The 6,383-nt window shown below is 36.3% G+C and overlaps 1 protein-coding gene across 1 annotated transcript in view; it reads right to left on the reverse strand.

Moving 5' to 3' along the window:
- Nucleotides 1-6,383, reverse strand: part of EFHC2 (EF-hand domain (C-terminal) containing 2) — a 188,107-nt gene that overhangs the window by 125,304 nt on the left and 56,420 nt on the right. The window lies entirely within an intron of this gene.

Below are 6,383 nucleotides of genomic sequence, written 5' to 3' on the forward strand. Positions count from 1 at the left end.
CCCCCTAAAAAACCTGACTTTTAAAAAATGGTGAAGTTGGTGTGAGCAATGCTTGACTCACAAAGATTATATTACTCAGAAACCCAACATCTAAGTGTAAAAAACTTACAGCTGAACTTCTAGAGAAGCTATTAGGAAAGATAAAACATGTGAAAAGTTCCATAAGACTCCACATTTTATAAAGAGATCAAAGTCACAAGTCTAAACTTAACATTTTTAGGTTCTGAATGATGAATAAAGCTCAGATTCAAATTGTGAGTTCATTATTACCTTGCGCTGTCCTAAAAAGATAACAGTATTGTTCACATACATTAGGCCAATGAAAAGTGGGTAATGCAACTTCCAAAGCCCTGCTGGATATGCCAAAACGCTGGTGATTCTGTTGTTCTGACACAAGCTTCTACCTCATTTCCAGCATTTCAATTTCTCTGGAAGGAAATCAGCCCTCTATTATGTCAGACTCCCTAACCCTATTTCAAGTTCTCTGGTTAAAAACCCCAAGGTTGAGAAGTCTTGGATCTGTAAGAGGGGGTCGCTCCATATGAGGGGAGGGAAGGTGGCAGGTCCCCCACCCCTATGTATATGCAGCCACCCGGGACTAGCACTAGAGGGCGGAGCTGAGCAGCCAGGTGAGGCTCTAGAACACAAAAGACCCTTTAGGTTGGTAGAGTGAAGCCTGGAGAAGAACTCATGGGCCTCTGAGCTTTGGACTTGCGCCAGGGGCTGGAAGAACATGGAGGAGAAACATGTAGAAATACTTGGAAGCGACACACGTATGAGAAAAACATGGCAGGCGGACAAAAAGCAGCCATTATCATTATTTACACTTTTATTTTGCTCCTTTCTTCTCAGACTTGCTTGGTACTTTTTACCCCTTTCTTAGGGTACCTTAGACTTCTGGCAGGCTTTGGGGCCTCAGGGGCTCTGCTTTGGGCCAACCTTGTTTGGCTGGGTTACCCACACAGGGATAGGTATTTGGGGGTGTTTTATTGGGAAACTAGTAAACTTTGTTCTCTACCCTCTCTATGCACACCAAACCTGTTAGAAATAGAGCCTGGGTGTACTCTCTTTAAACCCTATGAAAGTTCTTTCACACTAACTATGCTTTGTCTTTGAGCACATGGAAGATCCTATTCTTTAGGCCATGAAGTTTGGGGGGTCAGGGATGACTGAATTGCCTGCTAACAGATGCAGGCTCTGTACAAAAAAAGGAGGAGGAGGAGGCAAGAATAACCACAATGAAACCACCTGAGTGCTCAAAAAACCCATAAATTTTATTGGCCACAATGCCTGTCACCTCTTTAATTCTTGAAGATAGTACAGAATCTGCTGCGAAAGCAGTTGCTGCACATCAAAATCCCTAGACTATCTGACCAAAGTTATTTCCAATAGTAAGATGGCCCTTGAGAATATTTTAGCTGTGCATGGAAGTGTTTATGCTGTGGCCAATACCACTTGCTGCACTAGGATTCAGAGTTCTGGGGAAACCGACTTCTGGAAAAAAAAATAAAGAAAATTAATCCAACAATAGGTAACAAAGATTTATGTTTTAAATCTTTAAATATATATATGTTCACATATATATACACACACACATATATACATACATATGCATATATATACATATATATATATATATGTATATATATATGATTTTAATTGGGTTGGGTCTTGGGGACCATGGTGCTTAGGTATTCCGTAGAACTTGGGAATTATCCTGTTTATAATTGATAAAATAATCCCCTTGGTGCACTGTATTCTCCCAAAAGCTTTAATGCCTGCTCATTGCCTCTAGCCATCAAGCAAATAATCTCCCAAGTCTAGAACATCAGAAAAACAACAAAAAGAATGACTGACTTCAAGGATATGAACCTAGTATTATGACCATCAACCAGCAAAAACTTAAAGAACTCCACAGTGGGACCTGGAAATACTGCTAAGGCCTTAAATTTTCTCACATATCTCAGAGAGTCTGAAAATAACAAAACAATAAAAATAGAGTCACATGCTAACACATAGAACTAAACTGAGATTTACAGTTTTGACCTCTTCCGGAAATTGAATCTGTCCATCAGGAACCCTCTAATCAGCACTAGTTAGGTAATCTGCCTGACAGGGTCCTGCCATCCCTTCCACGTGTCTCCTCCATGTCCCCCAAGTCTCTGGAGCAAGTCCAAAGCCATAACCATTTGCCAACAGTATAACTTCCTGTTCCTGTTCCCTCTGCTTATAAAAGCCTGCTGTTTTGAATCACTCCTGAGCAACTTTCTGCTCAGGATGTTGTCTAATTCATAAAATGTTTAATAAAGCTATGAAGGTCTTTTAAAAAAATTGTGATGTACAAAACAGGAAGGTATGCAATAGTAAGAATAAATGCATGCTGTTATAAATTGGTAGACAAGAAAATTTTGTGTACATTTAATGCAGTATTGTTTATTCTTCCTGGAAAACCATGAAAGCATGTTTTTCTTATGCCTGGTGTTTTAAAATCAAGGAAATAAAGTATAATTTGTAGTGAATATTGAATATAGGGGCTTTATAAACAACAATGCTATGGTATATTTATAGAAAGCTATCATATGCTAATTTATAGAAATTCCTAATAAGTTTGAAAAACAAAAATTATACAAGTTATACAGCCAATGATCAGAAAGAAATACAACTAGAAGTACACCATGTAACTATTAATAAAAAATGCCACTCCTAATAATTAGGTTGGAAATAAAATATAAAAATAACAAAAATATGGGGTGTGGGCATAAAGGGTCAAATATAAAAGGGTCTAGATATAAAATAGTTATGGGGATGTAATGTACAGCGTGTTGACCACAGTTAATAATTCTGTATTGAATGCTTGAAAATCGCTAAGAGAGCATAAAACTTGAAAGTTCTTACCACAAAAAAAATTATAACTGTGATGAGGGGTATTAACTAGACTTATTGTGGTTATCATTTCACAATATACACAAATATTGAATCATTATGTTGGATACCTGAAACTAGTATGCCAATTATATCAAAAGTGTAATATATAAAAATAAGCATAGAATCTAATAAATTTAAAGATATACAAAACTATAAAATACAGGTAAGTGTAATTTGGGGTGAATTACTGGACTTAAATTATTACATAAAAGAATTTAGAGTTAAAGAGAGAGAACTCTTCAGTTCTCAGTCTTGGCTACACATAAGGAACTACAAAGAAATATTTAAAAAATGGGGGAGGGGAACTAACTCCAACACCAAATAAATTAAATCAGAAATCTTGGTACAGGAAAAGCAGCATTCACATATTTCAAAAGTTCCCCAGGTAATCCTGAAATGGTTTTGAACAGGTGGTCAAAGGCTTGAATAGAAAATTTTTTAAAGCACAAAACTTTGTGATAAGGAAAACAAGCAGAAAGCAAAAGGTATAAAGGATAACAGATGTCTTTGAAAAGAGAAACTTAACTACACTAAAAAAATCCAAGAGCCCTTTAATAAATAAAATATGCAAGGTTTTCGCAAAGAGAATCAAGAGAGAAAATAAATAAAACCAGAAATGAAGAGATGTAATGAGCTTTAAGATCGATGTCATCTTATAAACATGCAAATTTAGATTAAAATAATTTGTAATTATAATCAAATAAATTACTTAAGTTATCAAAACACAGAAAGTGACCTAACATCAAAGCAAAAAGTAGAAAAATTAGTAAGGGGATGCCCAAACAAACCTCCCACCAATGTGATTTACTAATTGATTTCTTTCATACTTTCGAGGAAAAGAAAATTACCACATTATATATCTGCCCCAGGATACCAAAAATGCCATGATGGTGAATTTCAATTCCTGATATACAAGCCACAAGAAGTACACAACGAGGCTGAATGGGGCAGTTTCACTCTAAACTTTATCTCTTTGACATGAAGAATATTTTAGGATCTCAATTATTTTGCTCTTTTTATTTTTTATTCTTGTAATGGTTTATTTTTACACCATTTTGTGCCTTTTTCCACCAGGATCTCTATTTTTAAGAAACAACAACAAAGGACAAGGCCTGAAATCTGAGAAGTCACCCACTTGTAAGATATTTACAGGGATAAGAAGTCTTTATTAGTCAGGGCTCTCCTGTGCAGGGCAGGGGAATCACCTGATCTCTCTACCTGTTATCCAAGAAGGTGGCTTCAAGTCTGCATAACAACCATATCCTAGTTTACTGTGTCTTTTCTAGTAAGCTCCCTCTCCTAAGGTCCTCTTGCCCCTAACACTCTTTGTCTTTAGTTGAAGATTTTTTTTTTGAAGATTTATTTATTTGTGCATACAGAACTGGGGTATAGGCCAGTCATGCAGGGGCGGTGAGAGGCTTCACCAGAGACAGAGTGGGGAGCAGAACAGGCAGATCAACCAAGTACACTGCTGAGGGGAGCAGCAGGCAGGTCAGGAGAGGTCTGCCATGCCATGTGGTCACCTCCAGGGCAGGGAAAGAACTCATGCTGAAGTGGCTTTAACTTCTTAGTGCTGTACTTTAGCCCGCTGCGCCACCAGAGAAGGCCTAGCTCAAGTTGTTTTTTAAGCAGGTGGTCTGAGTCATTCTGAGGAATTATCTCCCATGTATACAATAGGTGTATGAATTAGTAAACATTTGTGTTCCTATTAATCTGCCTTTTATTATGTGCAATGTCTCAGCCAAAACCCAAAAGGAAGGAAAATTATTTTTCCTCCCCAATTAACAAAATTGTCACCCTCGATATATGTTAGAATCACTGACAGAGCTTTTCAAAATCTTGATGTTTGGGCCACATTCACATCCCGACAAACAAATGAAATCAGAATCTCTCGAATGGATCCAGGATCAAGATTTCTAAAGGTCCCCAGGAGATTATAATATATATAGGTTAAGAACTATTGCTCCAAGCAGTTTTACTACTTATGGTTCATAGAGCAAAGATCTACCTAAAATTCAGGTAAACATTAGTCGGTAATAGTTATAAGCCACCATCACAAAAAGTATTTTCCTCAAAGATACAAAGATGTTTCCAAATAAGGAAATAAGAGCAAATATATGATTTTACATGATTATATATATATAATGATTTTACATTTCACATATACATTTTAAAATAAAGAGAAATTCCTTAACGAGGCTGAAAAACATTTGCTTTAAGACAACAGCCTAAATATCCAGCATTAGACGTAATTAAACTATGTGCCTTCCAAATCAGGAATAGAACAAATATGCACTTACTGACATCACTATCAAATACTATTTTCAGGCATTCCAGACAAAGTAAAAAGGTATGAAGGTAAACTATTAGCTAAAAACATAACAGAGGAATCTCAATAAAAGGGATAAAAGGGGAGGTTACATGTTTCCTGACCTGGGTGCAGGTGAGGGGGTTAGGCGAAGCTACGAAAGCTTCGCTTCCCCTAGAAGACCTAACTCCCAGATTTTATACCTTACTATATTGCTTGAGTTGTTAAAATAATAGAACAGCAGAATAACAAGAAGCATACTATTATGTGTAAAGAATAGATAGTCCAGAAAGACTATTAACACACGATAGAAGACACTTATTAAAAGAAAAATACTAACATCGGAAAGCAATGCGATAAAACAGCCTCACCTAAAATAAATTATAACCCAAAAGTACATACCCTACAGATGACCAGCTTAAACATAACAAATTGACCCCTTATGCCCTTACAAAACACACAGTCAAAAATTCTAAACGTAGTACAACCATTCTAGTTTTAAAATTAAGACTACAAAAATAAGTTGTCGATTGTCTAAAACACATTTAAAAACCAGATTAAAAAACTTAAGAAATAATTCACAACAGTCAACAAATAAAATGTTCATTTTAAAAAATTATCAGAGAAGTAGCGGTGAGACAATGGTTCTGTGGTTGTTGATTTCTCCTATAAAATAGGCCTGATACTATTATACATTATGAATGGGGGTTTAAGTTACTACTATTTTCCTGGGGCAAGGTGGTATGATGAGCCACTTTAACGTGCCTGTATTTCTATTTCTATAAATGTAGCTCAAAGAAAAAACCCAACTATGGAGGAGCTTACGTGCAACGATGTTCCTTGTGGCAGTTTGTTTTCAATTACAGAGAACTAAGGTGATACGACCAAAAGGGATGGCTTTGCAAGTTGCGGCCCCTCTGCGTATGCTATGCAATATTAGCAAGACAATAAGCAGTATACGGGGTCTCCGAAACCACGTGGCAATAAGAAAAGTGCTTAAGTTATATGCATAAATGCTGAGTAAAAACCAGGACTGAAAATGGCAATATACTACTACAATTATAGCTGTTTTAAAAGCATGTACATTTAAACTATGCTTTCAAAACCATAGCTCTTTTGGAAAAGACTGGGAAGCAAAAAAAAAAAAAAA

The sequence above is a fragment of the Condylura cristata genome, unplaced genomic scaffold (genome assembly GCF_000260355.1).
Source record: "Condylura cristata isolate star-nosed mole 26May11 unplaced genomic scaffold, ConCri1.0 scaffold00027, whole genome shotgun sequence".
NCBI classification, from domain to species: Eukaryota; Metazoa; Chordata; class Mammalia; order Eulipotyphla; family Talpidae; genus Condylura; species Condylura cristata.